Source organism: Styela clava, chromosome 14 (assembly GCF_964204865.1).
Source record: "Styela clava chromosome 14, kaStyClav1.hap1.2, whole genome shotgun sequence".
NCBI lineage: Eukaryota > Metazoa > Chordata > Ascidiacea > Stolidobranchia > Styelidae > Styela > Styela clava.
Genome location: NC_135263.1, coordinates 16,248,828 through 16,265,883, shown reverse-complemented (window position 1 = coordinate 16,265,883; position 17,056 = coordinate 16,248,828).

Here is a 17,056-nt window from a genome sequence, read left to right as displayed (position 1 = left end):
TCTGCTGATCAGGTTTCGTTTGTCAATTTGTTTGGAGATTTGTTACTGTTTTGCATTTTATTCGGGTAAACTTTTCTTCAGTATTTTTCTTTTGCTATTTGCCTAGTGGAATAATACTGGCATCGTGAAAGTTGCGATAGGCTAGGTATTCATTTTATTATCCCGTGTGAATTATGCAACTTCGAAACCACATATCTCACTAAACTTATATTATATTTAGACAAGTTTTATATTGTTCAAGAGACAATATAGAAGACTAATTATAATTATGAGATGGAGATAAAATGTCGCGATTATCGTACAGAAATCGGCAAAATTGAAAAGCCTGAATTTTTTAAATAAAGAATTCGAATAAAATAACTTCGAATTAAATAACAAAACTTCGAATTTTCCTTGTTTTAACCTAGACCTTGTTCCGAATGGTATCATTAGATTAAACTTATCGTACACGACTAAAATTGGCTAAGCTATTTGATTAAATGTTCTCCAATTCTTCACATGTTTAACTCCAGTTAAACAACCTAACTACTTCGTTACGCAGCGACGTTTCGCATTTACGTTGCAACGTAGCAGTTCTGCGTTCTTTATGAAAAACACATATCGCTTTCCCTCGCAAGTGTGAAACATCATTAACCTAAAGCAGGAGTCTCCAACATGGCCGGCGTCATGATTGAGATTTTTTCAGAAAAAAACTAAAATAGTACGATGCACTGATAAAACAGAATTTTTTTTCAGTCATAAACAAAACCTGTGGAGCTTCATTGAAAGCAAGCTTTTCCATAAGTGAGATGATTGCGAAATAGTCGCGTTCTTTCGTTGAAGAAGCGTTTGCTTCAGACGAGCGTTTGCATGTTGTCTTAAGACTAGCAAACCAACGCAAATTAAGCCCAAACATCGAGTCTCTCATCGCTACAAAACAGTGCAAAATATCCAGTGTAATATAGTGATCTTTGACCCGTGTCCGTTCATGTCTGAAGGTGACTTCTAAGTTCTGTACTTATCACATGTACTGTGATACATTAGTGGTTATGAGTTGGTACTGTGTGCATTACCTGTTTTAAGTTTATCAATCTGGAATGTGTTCTGTTTCGAATGTGAATAAAGTCTGCAATAGCAATATAGTTGTGCGTGTATACACACCACCTTACATTGGCGACGAGGATAAAGCAACGGTAACAGATAACGTTAACCTAAGTGGTAAAGGAAGCAAAGTGCAACCTCGAATACGGGAAAGACCTACGGAACTTAGTGTGAAGTAGTGGTCAACGGAAGTCAAGAGTCAACTAAGTGTTGTACAGTTTCAAATGCTAAGAAACATTTCAGAATTCTAGGGTCTCCCTAAAACCAGGCACTTGCGAATTCAGGCACCATTTTAGGCACTTTGATATTTTTTTTTATTTTAACCGTACGTCATTGGGGTTTCAAACTTACCTGAAAAGATGATTTGACTTTAAAAATAAATTTTTGCATCCCCATATTGCAATAAAACAACATTATTTCCAATTTATTAGGGTATAAATACTTTTTCAATAGTAAAATGTGGCAACATTGAATACAAAATATAGAAATCAGGCACTTGTGAAATTTCAGGCACTCGGTCAAAACCTATTTTACAATGTATCTGATTACTCTTAAAGCAGAAAATTTAATATATACAATTTGTATGGTTGAATTTACAACATTTTGGTAAAATACAATACCGTTTGTGACTGAGACGTGTCATATTTCGCAAGTGCCTGATTTTTCTCTGTGACAGTTGCCATATTTTTCGCAATTATTTTCTTAAATTATTTGCGTCAGAACTTACTATTCTTTGCTTTCTAACGCAAATTCATTGTTCCACAACAATTTGAGCGTTTTTAATAATGCAATGAGCAATATCATTTGACAACATATGGTCAACCATCGTACTTTCTGGATTTATTTGAAATTGAATATAAATGATAAAATCTGGCAACCTCGAGCACAAAATACTAAAACCAGGCACTCGTGAAATTTCAGGCACTTTGTAAAAACCTATTTCTCGATGTTTTTACTTACTTTGAAGTAGAAAATTTAAATATACACTCTTTGGTATGATTGAAATGACGTCTTTTTTGGTAAAAAACGATTGGGACTTGTGATGAGGGGGCAAATTTCGCAAGTGCCTGATTTTCATTTTTTTCGATTACAGTTGCCATATATTTTCACAATACTTTTCATAAATCATTTTCGTCAAAACTTAGTACTTCTCGGTAAAATGTTTTTTTAAGACAATCCGATGTATATTGAGTGGTATTCTTTTCGCTAATTTCAATTCGACGTCTGCCCGAAGATGGTGCAAGTATTTATATTTGAAGTGAGTACATACCTTTTCAAAACGCCCAGATGGAAGATTAAACAAGGCGGAGACAACAAAAATTCAATCACATTTGGAACATTGTCGCACTGCATCTTCGCCACTCATATACTCTGACATTGCGATGCATGAATTTTGCATTCTGGAAAATAATAATTGGATTGTCTGTTAAAGTGCGAAATGTATACGGGAGCAGGCCGGGAGCACGTACAATACCAATGCTGCGTTTGCAAGCGTTGGTATCATGATACCTGTGAGAAAGTATCGAAAGCGAAATTGTGGAAGTGTAAAATTTGTATTCCGTAAGTCGGTGTTGCAAATGTGGGTATTTTCAGGGCGCTCCTGTAGTATCCTATAAGCTCCAAAATGGTGCACAACCTGATACCTCTATGTTGGTACACATACTATGTTCGGGTTGTGCGCCAACTTTGTGCACATACTACGGGAGCACCATTTTCTGCACCCCCTATTCTGATGCTCATTCGCGACATGAAGAAACTATACGCCCGACATATAAAAGTAGGAAAATATACACAAAACCTTTTTATGTTTAATTTCAGAACTGACATTTAAAATTTTCAATTCTTAGAATTGTGGTTTTACTTAATTGCAAGATACTTAAATCATATCATGTCAAAATAGAACGAATAGTAAGGATTTTTATTGGATACTCAATATTTCTAATAATTTTCAAACTGAAAGCTTCAATTAGTGTTCACTCATACACTTCCTTTGTGAAGATGTGTTTTTAATGTTTTATCTCCTGATTAAATTTAAATTCAAATATATATCCCCAATTACTGATGGAGGAAGATTAATACGGCGAGCGATTAATACGAATCGAGAGTTTAATACGGCTTCTGTGACATTAAAAACAATTACTGTTTTACGTTTTTATATATTTGCAACTTTTTGAATAACGCAAAAAAATTCGTTGGCTGACTACTGGCGTGTTGAATATTAAAGGATTTTTAATGTAACATACGTTTAACGATGCTTTTAAGCCTAACTTTGGGCATATCAGCTACCTGATGTCATTCGCCGAGCGAATTTTGTTTAGGTGACATTGCCATCTCGTATTTACCATCTCGTAGCCATTTTTCTTATTTAGGAACCACGTGTTTTACAGTCAGCTGCTACAGCATGAAATAATGTACAAATAATTCTACGTAAACTATCCATGAAAAGATATTACAGTCAGATCTTCAGGTTGTAAAGAATATTATACAACAGTAACAGCAAGTGATTGAATATCTTTATTGTAGCCGTGGTTGAACACCGCTGGTTGTCAATATAGATTTTGCACAGGCTTTTATACATTTTGTGAACGGTAAATTATGTTCTATTAGGGGATAATGTGACTTGGACACGTATTATAAAAGATTCTATACGACATAAGTCAATTGTTTCTGTTATGTAGTTTATATGAAGTCATAGGCCAAATTACATTATTAAAATCGTCGTCCGATAACAATTAAAACTGGAATTTCAAACTAATATTGCCAGAATTACTACCTGGGTAATATATTACGTCTAAATTTTTATAACAAATTAGAAGAAATTTTGAACCAATTTCAAGGGTTCCAAACATTACTATAAAAATGTTGTCTGAATAACTAATATTCCCTACAGATCTGTTAAATTTAAACCCGTATTTAAATAATACATATGTCATACTCTTGAATTAATAAAAATAAACAACACAATGTCATTCACACTTTACAATATGCAAATAGTTTTGCAAAAGCGTGATTGGTTCAATTAAATACCGATTTCCGGCTGTAGATATTGATGTTAAAAGTTTAATTTCATTTATGCTAAGTGGAGCTCCCATACAAACATTGACTTTTATAAAATGATGCAATAGGGAAACAACATATAAAAAAAGATAGAGATATGGCAACTACCATTGACAAAACCAAAAAATCAGGCACTTGCTAAATTTGCCACATCCCCACTAGTGACAGTTCTTCTTGTTTTAGGCAATAAAAATACCAAATTCAGTCATACAAAATATGTATATTTGGATTTTCGGCTTCAAAGTAATCAAAAACATTGGGAAATAGTTTTTTACAAAGTGTCTGAAATTTCACAAATGCCTGATTTTCGTATTTTGTGCTTGCTGTTGCCAGATTTTATCATTCCTATTCAATTTCTAATAAATCCAAAAAGTACGATGGTTATCTATATGTTGTCAAATGATATTGCTCATTGCATTATTAAAAACCCTGAAATTGTTGTAAAACTAGAGAATTTCCTTTAGAAAGCAATGATTAGTAAGTTCTGACTCATATAATTTAAGAAAATTTTTCCGAAAATATATGGCAACTGTTATCGAAAAAAATGAAAAATCAGGCACTTGCGAAATTTTCCCCCTCATCACCAGTCCCAATCGTTTTTGTTTTTTACCAAAAAGACATCATTTTAATCATACAAAAGAGTGTATATTTTAGTTTTCTGCTTCAAAGTAAGTAAAAACATCGAGAAATAGGTTTTTACAAAGTGCCTGAAATTTCACAAGTGCCTGGTTTTAGTATTTTGTGCTTGAGATTGCCAGATTTTATCATTCATAATCAATTTCAAATAAATCCAGAAAGTACGATGGTTGACCATATGTTGTCAAATGGTATTGCTCATTGCATTATTATAAACGCTCAAATTGTTGTGGAACAATGAATTTGCGTTAGAAAGCAAAGAATAGTAAATTCTGACGCAAATAATTTAAGAAAATAATTGGCAACTGTCACTAAGAATAATCAGGCACTTGTATAATTTCAGGCATTTGGTGAAAACCTATTTTACAATGTATCTGAATACTTCAAAGCAAAAAATTAAATATACACACTTTGTATGATTCAATTTACAACATTTTGGTAAAATACAATACCGTTTGTGTCTAATGGAGACGTGTCATATTTCGCAAGTGCCTGATTTTTCTATTTCTATATTTTGTAATCAATGTTGCCACATTACACTATTGAAAAATTAATTATACCCTAATAAATTGGAAATAATATTGTTTTATTGCAATATATGGATGCTAAAATTTATTTAAAGTCTAATTATTTTGTCAAGTAAATTAAAAAACCCAATGACGTACGGTAAAAATAAAAAATATCAAAGTGCCTGTAAAAGTGCCTGAATTCGCAAGTGCCTGGTTTTAGGGAGACCCGAATTCGCATTCCTAAGTGGTCTTGGCTGTTTACAAGTTATTAACCCACAATACATATAGAAGATGACAAATCTACCAGATTTCAGATCATTTGATTGTGAAGACTTATCAAATGCTGGTCCCCGGTGGAAGAAATGGTTATCGCGTTTTGAAGTTTTAATGTTAGCCATGAACCTCAAAGATACCGAAGATGACAGAGAAAAGAAGAATAATCTTTTACTGCACTATATGGGTGATGAGTGCTATGATTGCTATGATATATATGAAACATTAAAAGAAGAATCTGACAAATTCTCAGACGTAAAAGATAAACTGACATCGTATTTCGTTCCCAAGTCAAACAGTGAATATGAAAAATATATATTCCGAAATTCAAAACAAGAGGAAGGTGAAAGTTTAGATCAGTTTTGTACGAGATTGAAGAAGATGTCATTAAACTGTGAGTTTGGGGAAAATCGTGATTCTGAAATTAAAAGTCAGGTTATACAAGGTTGCCTATCTTCAGAACTAAGAAAAAAAGCTCTCACAAAGTCAGTGGATCTCACAACATTGCTTGAGACTGGAAAAGCGATGGAGTTGGCTAAAGATCAACTGCGTGCAATGGAGAGTGAGTCATGTATCTAGGGAATATGTGGAGTTAGTTCCTACAAAAGAAATTTTTGAAAAAGAAGATTTCATCCAACAATTCTAGTCATTCAAGAGATCTGACAAAGCAGCATCAAAGTAATAAAGGTAAAACCTTTCATACAGAACAAAAATCATGTTTCAGTTGCGGTGGAGTGTATCCACACGCAGAAAAGTGTCCTGCATATGGTCGCAGATGTTATACCTGTTCCAAGTATGATCATTTTGCTAGATTCTGTAAAAAATCAAATAGTAAATTTACCAAACCCAAGTTGAACAGTATGCAAAATGAGCCTAAACATGATTGCAGAGATCATGAACTGAGTGAAATGAGCTCTGAGAATCATGAATATATTCTCTCAGTGAATGGATCAATGTGTAATTGCTCCAATAACAATAATCCTGCAAAAGTAAAGTTGGAAATTAACAATGTGCCCTGTTCTATTCTTATAGATAGTGGCGCAAGTGTCAATGTACTCGATTACAAAACTTTTCAAAAATCAAAAATTAGATCCAGTAAACCATGCAGATTGGAAACTGCAAATATTAAGCTTTATTCTTATGGAAGTAGAAAACCCTTGTTTGTAAAAGGAAAATTTCATGCAGTTGTAACCTCCAAGTGTGGCAAATGCATCAACACTGTATCCTACCTATGTTGTTAAATATGCAAGTGGTTGTTTGCTCTTTTTCAAGACTGCTAGTGATCTTGGTATTTTGAAAATTATTAACTCTGTGTCAAATGATCGAGTGGATCTCACTGAAAATATTTTAAGGGATTATAATTCAATTTTTCAAGGGTTGGGGAAATTGAAAAACTTCCAATTGAAGTTGAATATTGATGATTCTGTAAACCCTGTTCATCAGAAAGTCGAAAGTGCTGTTGCAAAACTGTGTGATGAAGACATTTGTGAAAGTGTGGGAAATTGTCCTACACCATGGGTCTCTCCTAGTGTATGTGTTCCTAAGCCTTGTGACCCAGAAAACATTCGACTATGTGTCGATATGCGAGCTGCCAATAAGGCAATAAAAAGGGTTAAACACCCTATGCCTACTGTAGATGAACTTATACATGATTTAAATGGATATAAAGTATTTTCCAAGTTGGACTTGAACCAGGGTTATCACCAAATAGAATTACACCCTGACAGTAGACATATTACTACTTTTAGTACCCATATTGGATTGTACAGATATAAAAGATTGAATTATGGAGTCAATGCTGCTAGTGAAACATTTCAATATTTGATTGAACAAGCATTGCATGGTTTAAGAGGTGTCAAAAACATCTCAGATGATATTTACATCGGTAGTGTAAATGAGGCTGAGCATGAAAAAGATTTAAGAGCCTGTTTGCAACGTATAAGAGACTGTGGTCTTACTTTGAATAAGAAAAAGTGTTTACTTTTTCAATCGTCTATAACGTTTTTTGGAAATATTTTTGGTGATAAAGGTGTGTCACCTGATCCAAATAAGGTTGAAGCTCTAAACAAGGCTGATAGACCTTCTGATAAGCAACAAGTTAAATCTTTTCTTGGTATGTCGAACTATGTGTCTCGTTTTATACCTAATTACTCAACTATTGTTAAACCTATACAAGAGCTTACTAAACAAAATGTTGATTTTGTATGGTGTGAATATTGTGAAAAAGCTTTTTGTGAATTAAAAAATAGTCTCCCAAGTGATACTGTGTTTTGCATCGTATTTCATGTGACCTTTGACCCGTGTCCGTTCATGTCTGAAGGTGACTTCTAAGTTCTGTACTTATCACATGTACTGTGATACATTAGTGGTTATGAGTTGGTACTGTGTGCTTTATCTGGTTTAAGTTTATCAAACTGGAATGTGTTCTGTTTCGAATATAAATAAAGTCTGCAATAGCAATATAGTTGTGCGTGTATATACACCACCTTACATCCAGCACAAGCAAATGAATATGTTTCATGTCTCGTTTTGTGTAAGATTTAAGTATAATTTCAACAAATATATTCAGATTTCATTTGTTATTTTTTGTGTATCAATTTTGTACCTAATTTGTTGGTTTGTGGCCCGCGTCGTCGATAAATTTCAAAAAGTGGCCCGTGATGTACTTTGAGTTGGAGATCCCTGATCCAAAACATACGTTCAAAGCAGATATTATTTGAAATGGTATTGTAATACCTGTTCACACCATGCCGAACGTTTAAAGTCTGCGTTTTGCATTAATCCTTCCAGAAGCTGATGAAATGTCTGAATTTTCTCGGGACAATTTTTCTTGATTTAACGAGCTGTTGCAACAGTTGCTCCAAAAATTATAGAATGTAAACGGTCTCATGACTAGCCCATTGTGCGGCCTGATGAATTTCATTGAAGCGTACAAGTTGCACATTATAACGTACAAAATTTGAAGACCATTCGCTGCGACTGGTGTTATTACAGCACTTATCAACTTATTGGCGGGATATTTCGATTCTTTTGCGTCGGAAAATGTAAAATATTTACTAGATGATCTAGCAACGCCATCATGTCTTCCACGTTCTCGTTGATAAAACTCAATTGTAATTTTAATGATATCCAATCGTGAATAATTAGCCATCATGTTTCCGGCAGAACCCTATGAAGACGCGGGGTTCAAATTTTTTGATTTGGCCATTCAGTTATGTCCCATAATCAGATACCAAACGTATATATCATGGCCCTTTTTTTTAGGAATTCTCATTTATGTTTGATCAATCGTTACCACAATCGTTACTTAACTCTTTTTCGGTCTTACACACATGATAAAAATTGATAGTTTTACCCAATATTTATGCCACCCATCCAAAAAAAGCAATCGTATTTTTGCGCGAATTAGGAACTATATTTCGCGCCAATATTAAGGCCTTTTAATTTTTCATAATATATGTTCGCCAAGTTACTTTTAGTGACAAATAAAGTTGACTGCTTCAAATATATTTTCCCATCCTGCCACAATGTGGCTTTTAAAATTTTGAAACGTTTTCGTGGTTAAATAGTCACGCAAAAGAGGTGGAAAAAATAAAATTACTGAAAAACAGTATGCTAGTAAAACTGCAGCAAGAGCTCAAGTCACATAGATAATATATATTATTTTATACACTCCAGATTATTAGATGTTCTTGTAAACTTGATATATACTGTTGTCCTCCATTCTATGCATGTAGTATATATTTTTTAATATATTCTGGCGATGTACACAATGTTGAAAATTTGATCATGTACAAATAGTTACAAGTTTCTGTAGTGTAATTTGTATTGTAGTTCTGTCAGCTTGTTAACGCGATAGAAACTTTTATAATGAAAAGTGTATCTCTTTGTTTAATATTTTTGGTTTTATTGGGTGTGGATTTATCGAGTTAAGTTGGATGACCTTAACCCTAACTTCGTGTATGCCGACCATACCGCCGAGCCGAGTTATCTGGGAAACATCTGCGGAAAATTAATTTTTCAGAAGAAAGTTCATTCGTTTTGCTGCTGCGAAAGTTTGGTCCGAATTATTGAGCATCGTTTTCTCATTCAACTGTTTAACGATCGCAGGTTTAAGTCACTCAGTTAGGATCATACAGTGATAGAACTCTGGACACAAAATGGCGGGTGTGACGTCACACCAGCGCTTATAACGTGACCAATGCATGTCCTCACTTGTGTTATAGTCACTTTGACAAGCCTTATTTTGTCACTATGGTGTTGTAGTGACGTAATTCTTGGTGTTGTATCTCACGAAAGATCAACTATTCAGTCTGGTCTTTATGTTTCATACTGTTTGTCTGGAAATGAGTTCTTTGAATTCTGTGATTCCGTTGTGACCTGGTCTACCATACAAAATGTCGGTCAGATGCATGTATTTTGTGTTTTGCGAAAACTGATGTGATATTGGATTCATTGATTTAAAATGCAACCTCAACATCACAAAATCATGATTACTTAGTAACAAACACTACTCCCATTCAGACTGTTCATTTGCTGCTCCGAAGCGTTCTGATAAGTATGGTAAATATGTGGCAAGCAAGTTAACTGAAATCAAGGGGAAAGATTTGAAGATGTTTGATGCGTCTGAAAATTCACTGACCGACACATACTTCTTTCTTACCACTTCATGACGGCTCCTGCCACGAGCGAACCGCGCTGTATCTTTCCATGGTTTTATGGCGGTAGCCCCGTTATATTCACAAAGTCATGTACGAGATTTTGGTTTACCATGCGGAATTATATCTAAATAAACCTGACACCGAGACCCAAATCAAAACTGCATCCATAAAACAAAAGATTTGTCATTCTCAGCGGCAGTCCTGCGATTTCAGCCTACATGCCTTGGTTCGTAGCGGCACAATTTTACCCGTCATTGGTTTTCAATTTGCTGCCGTGGTACCCCGCCTCACGCGATTGGTTTATGTCAACCATTGAGGTATACACCTCAATGATGGCAACAAAAAAGTACCGCCAAGATTTGGACATAGCGCCCATGGTTTGGAATATATATTAGAACATTTCATATTATTAAATAGCTTTCGTGTCCATATATTTAGCATTGTTCTCTTGTTGATATGGGTATGCGCATGCCTGCGGTATGCGATTACTGTGTCGATTTTTTTTTCTGAAGAATAATATAGGAGACTTTCTCGCAAAAGATTATGAACCTATTGTTGATATTGTACACCAGCTGACAACTTTTTTGCAGAAAAAGGATAATTAAGCGTAAGTTCAGATAGCGTAAACATTAACAAAAACCGCTTCTCGATATTTAGTGCACCGACTATACTATGACATTTTATTTTTCTGAATTTTTGCTTCATTTTGGGCATGATATTTGTATCACTACCATTTAAAAGGTCCATAGTACAATTTACTTTGATTGACATAGATCCCACCACTAACAACAACCAAAAAATAGAGGAGCGAGTAGTATCTTAATCGATCAATCATCGAAAACCGAAGCAGGAATGCTGGCTGAGCACTCAAAGGTTCACCATGCATCTTGAGTAAGTTTATTTTTAAAAAATATGTAATAAAATTTCAAAATATAAATTCTAAAAAATTGGTTATAAATTCCCAGGTTTGTTTGAAATCGTGATGACGCAAGGTCAGGCAATTGTTCCGATAATGGAGACATGCAGCTATCCAAATTTAAGTAAGTTCAAGTAAGCAGAGTGAAATGTGAAACAATAGTGAGTCGTAATCTTGCATGATTATACTTATTTGGACAAGTCGTGTTAATTGCAAAGTGTTGTATAGGAACAGATAAATGTGATAACCTGTACTCGTATTTGTACAATACAGCGGACCGACCGGCCCTACATATCTGTAGGGGCTTGCCTGAAAGTACATTTTAACGAATATGTTAGTGTTTATGAATGGAAATAACCGTTGATGCATTGGTAAACCTCTGGGCGTAGGTGAAAATGCGGACAATTGCAACTTCAAATATGTGCCAATGCAAAGTCTACACTTAATCGTAAAACTTGATTATATAAGTATATGACCGAACCTAAAACGATAACGTATTGAAAAGTTCAAGTTTCGTGCCCTATATTAAACATATTTTGTTTAAAAAGGATCTTTGGAAAGCCTGCAACTGGATGACGACATTCTTAGATTGTTTAATCGAGAATCAGTTCATGATCCCAAAACACGAGGAGTCGCCTTACCGAATTATCCGGAAGAAATATTTTTATCATCGAGTTATTGGACGCAGCAAAGTAGCGGAAATTGGCGACGTGTTGGTTGACGGACTCATTGACGAATGGTGATTACCTTGTACCAACGACTAACATACATACCCTTTGTACTAACTTGTGTTTATTTATTTCTAATTAACGAGGGTTTTAGTATCTTATAAAGTAGAATCGAGAGATATGCTAATATGAAAGTCGTATGTCCCGTCTGCCTTTACTAACGGGTAAAATTAAACGCGAGTATTAGAAACAGGGTCACGAAATAAAATGAAATAGCTAGTCATATATACTCGCACAGTAATTCAATTAACACAAAATAAAGTTCTGTTCCGGCATTTAATCTAACACATATGTAGGGTTTTGTTTTTTATCAATTCTAAAAAAAACATCGTGTTTTAAAACAAGGGCTCTGTATTTTTTATTGAAATACCCCTTGCATCGCCGCTAAACTACGCCAAAACGTTGCGTTCTGGCAGCTGGATGCTTAGCATACCTTGTTCTTAAAGTTGAAGTGAGTTTTTCAAAGTTATACAAACTGATTTATTAGATCACATTTCAATTTTCGCGAGGTGGTTAAGTGGTTTCGTCGCAGAGTCGTTCATGTAATGGCTTATAGGTTACGTCTCACTGTGCCAACCACGTTTGCGGTCGCACTGAACTACAGCTTGAGAAGGTGTGTATGGGCCTTTATCGATATTTGTAGCGTTCGAAGGATTTATTGCAAATATGAAGCGCTTGGCAATTTTCTACATCCATTTTCCTTCAACCTATTTAATACAAAAAAATCAAATAGTACCGCCATTTTGACAAAAAATACTTGATTTTAAGTGTTTTAAAACAATTCTTTTTGAACAAATCCGTACAGATGGGTCTTTACAGCTTCGAGAACGCAGATCAATAACATACAATGGAGCTATGAAGGTGAAACTGAAAAATGCCTATTTTTCCATTTGCGCGATGCTTGGGTCTACATCGCAAGCATTTAATTATATATAATTGAGTGAGTGCGAGCGTGAGTGACTATTTTAAGGACACAGAGTTGTAAGCGAGCTGATTTTAACCCATATACCTTACTAGAATCTGAATTCACAATTCCGAGCGCAATCCAGGGTTAAAATTGATGTATTTGTAAAATTTAATGAGATTGGTAAAATTATCTAATAATGTAAACAAATCTATATAGGGGATTCCAAATCCCAATACGTGTTAATTAGTTATATTTGAAAAATATGTTTATTTTCCAGTTGAACTAAATCCAATCCTGTACAGAGACTCGGCTCAACTTACAACTCGGTGTCGATAGTACGAAATAAACTTATTGTCTAGGCTAGGTAGTATTAGATTTAGGCATTTATCCCACTAGTAACGGAAAACTTCTTCAGTCTCCACCTTTGGTCCAGCAAAGTAGTAATTCATCCTATACGAATATTCGTAGTTGTTGGGGAATCTGCTATTTCAATGAAGTACTTACTGCGTGGTGCTGAACGTTTTCAACGTCGTCAAATGCATCAACCATCTAGCTAAAGACTATTCAAATATTTGGTAAATATAAATGATAACATTGTAATGTAATTCGTAAACCTGTTTGGTACATATATATGGTTCCATGGTACGCAATTTACTAATTTGGAACCAGCCAAATGCTATGCTAATAAGTGACTTTTTGTCGCGATGGGCTCGGTGATTAGTGCGTTAACATAACTACGTCGGTATCGTATTCGCATTAATAAAGATCTCGAACAACGGCTAATCCTTTGCTCAACCTGAGCTCACCAACAGTGCAAAGGTTACTCCCTACGGTTAAGTAATACTTCGCTTGTACAAAGTCTGGTCGGTACAGGGGTGAGAAACACCGAATCCAAATTAATGGGTAATTTATTTATAAAAGTCATTCAAATCATATTCTAAATTCACGTATTGTACATTATTTTAACAATTGATTCACATTACAAAATCGTGCGTAAATTTTGCAGATGAGAAAACAATATTTAACGCAACGTGTTGTAGCAATTTTCGTTGAAATTCCCGAATTATTATTCCTAATTTTTGGGCGATATTCATCAATCTTTTCATTTATTTTGTACAAAAAAAGCAATAACAAAACATCATTTGTAAATGTTTTCAAAGATCAAATCCCAGCATACAACATTTATTCAATCAACAGTGTTTCCAACGACATGGTGGTTTCACCTTGAGGCTCATGACTAGTCTGACTAGTTACGGAAATGCTATTGTTTGAATAATGTTCCTACTAATATCAGTTCAACGAATAAATTTGGTTGTATTTCTTATTCTATATCGGTGAGACCCTTGCTGATGCATTTTCGCTGATAAAGTTTTTACATTGGTTTATATTTTGTAACTTTCAAAGAAATACACGAATTATTGGTTTCATCAGTCAGATTACTGCTGTTACGAGACTTAATAAAGTTCATAACTGAGAACAGAGATTCACAAGTAGATGGAAACAAGGAGAGTAATGCAGTTGTGAAGTTTTTCACACACGAAAAATTTTCGGGAATGGCATCCCAACACGCTATAGTTCGTTTTATGCACTTCTCCCCTGTATTCCCTTCCCTGATCCCATTTTTGGTATATTCTGGCATCGCCAAGTAAACGACCTTTTTTGCTGATGATCCTGACATCATAAAACACTGTAAAATCTGTAGACTAAGGGCAAACAAGAAACGTACCCAAACTCTTTACTGAAAAACAAGAGGTAGTACTAAAATCAAGGTTGCCAACCGTCTTTTATTTCAAAGGACAATCCTTTAATTAAGCTTTTCGGCCCTTGTTCTTTTTATAATTTGGGAAAGATGCTACTCGCCCTGTATTCTTTCCAACGTCGTTTTGACCGATAGTTATAGTACTGTGTTTGATATTGTTCCGTTCTTAAAAAATCGTACTGTCAATTAAAAAATACGTTCATGTATTTGCGAGCTTTTAATTATTCTTTTTAATTTGCTTTGGTCCGGCTCAAATAGCCGAAGAAATAACAATTTTATTAACATTTCAAATATTTTATATTAATTTTCCAAAAATGGCAACACTATAAGATTTGAGTAAATTTTAGTTCAATACCTTAAAATTCTACGTATAATTGGTCTCTATGACGTCCACAATCGAACAATGCTATTTTTGTGAATGCTTGTGTAATCATAGTATGTTATCGAATTATCTATGCTAGAACTAAAACCGGCGAGATATAAATACGCTCGCTAGGAAGCTGATATTTGCTGTAGAGCAGTGTGAAGTCTAAGTTGTTTAGCGCACTGTTGCTCGAGGTAGTTCTTTTATTATCAAAATTATCTCTTTTGGATAATATTTTTCCAAAATATCCGACAGTTGTAAAAATTGTAGAGCATTTGAAGCTAAAACACAAACTTAATTTGAATATGGATGACCTGTTCGATGAAGTTGCACTCATTCAAAAACATTTTGGCACGATTCAAAGCACTAAACTATTTACAGAATGCCAAACAACAAGCAGTAAATGGCACTTTATTTTGAAAAGTTTTAATCTTAAGTGTGTTATTGCTTTCAGAATATTTCATCTGCGCTCACAATTCCTGGAACCTCAGCTTATTGTGAACGCATCTGTAGTGTAATGTCATCTAAATGGCGCAGTAAAAGAAACAGATGCTCCATATAACTAATGAAAAGTGAGCTTTTAAGAAATATAATTTTATGCAACTGCAAAATTAGAGCTTGTTTGAGTCAATGTGTTAAATAAACATTAAATGAAAAACACATGAAGATTTTTTTAATATATCTTTTTACCTTGTATACAATTTTTATTTCATCGTTTTATATTGTTTTTTTTCATGCAAGTTACGAAATAAATGATAACGGTAATCTATGTCCTTTATTGAAACTTTCCATAGTTGGCAGCCCTAACTAAAATACTGCTGTCATTAAAATTTAATAAACTTTTACCCATCTGATGCCACTTATATTTCTTTCGAAATCAATTTATAACAGTAAGTTAGCACGTAACTCTAACCAGCATGCGCTGTGCAACTTCATAAATCAAGCAGAAATGAAGAAAAAGGTAAGAATGTAGCCCAATGAATGCTGCGCTCTTCTCAACAAAATTTGTCGGGGGCTCACTCAGTTGTTACGTTATTGGACACGTAGTGGACATAACGATCGTTTCAAAATTTTGTTGTTATTGTTATTATTTGTCTCCGTCAACACGTTTTGAAGAAATAGCTTTTCTCTTCGAGTACTGGACCAATTGCTTTGAAATTTTCAGTGTTTAAAGATAAGGCTATTTCCAGAAGGCTATTACTTTTTTTTCGCTATGACGTCATTATGTGACTTTACGTGTCCATATATTTGAGCATAGCTCTCTTGTAATATATATCTTTGTAGTCATATGTCATGAAGGTGAAACGAGATAGCGATCAGAGATCGCAGACTTATCGATCTAGCGGCGTGTATCTTTCGCTCTGACTCAATAGTGACACCGCGTGTCCCATCACTAATTAATTGATAACTCGCTAATTATACAACCTAATTCATGCTTCTGATCCGAGATATCCGAGAATGCACATGCAAAATTTGGAGCGGATTCAACCTCGCTTTCGTGAGATATCGCGTGTATCTAACAGACAGACAAATACCTATCAACGTACTTACAGATCAAGATCGATAAAGTAAAAAGTATGAATAGATAACGGATTGTTGACAAACTATATAAAATAAACCAACACCGAGTTTCATCACGAGTCTCGAAACTTTTTATCTGAAGGAGAATGATCTCATTTCGGAGGCTTCACTCGCGTGATGAATAAATGGGCGCGTGTGCCAGGGGTTACCTACTCCCGGATTATAGGTTTCCATTTTTTACATGTATTTACACTCAAAACTCTTAATCGGGCAAGCCTTTATCAACAAAGCGATATCATTTTCCACTTTGTAAGTGCTTTATGAGAGTCGCAAAGATTAAGTTCTTGTATCAATCTAACTTATCGTTCAACAAATTCAGATATACCAAATAAAAGCCGGACTTGCTATTCGCCTAATATTTAGTTTTTTTTATCACACAGTGGGAGTCAATAACAGATTGGTGATCACCAACCCATAATTCTATCGAATTCACTTTTTCTAATAACTGTTAACACGAGAGAACCCAGCTGGCTTATTTTGACCGGTATTAGAGTCGTGTCGTCATTTACAGGTTGAAAGTCAAAAATTTAAAAGTTAAAATTTTGTTAGCAAGATGAATATTTTGTCAGGGCAGCAAGTGACAAA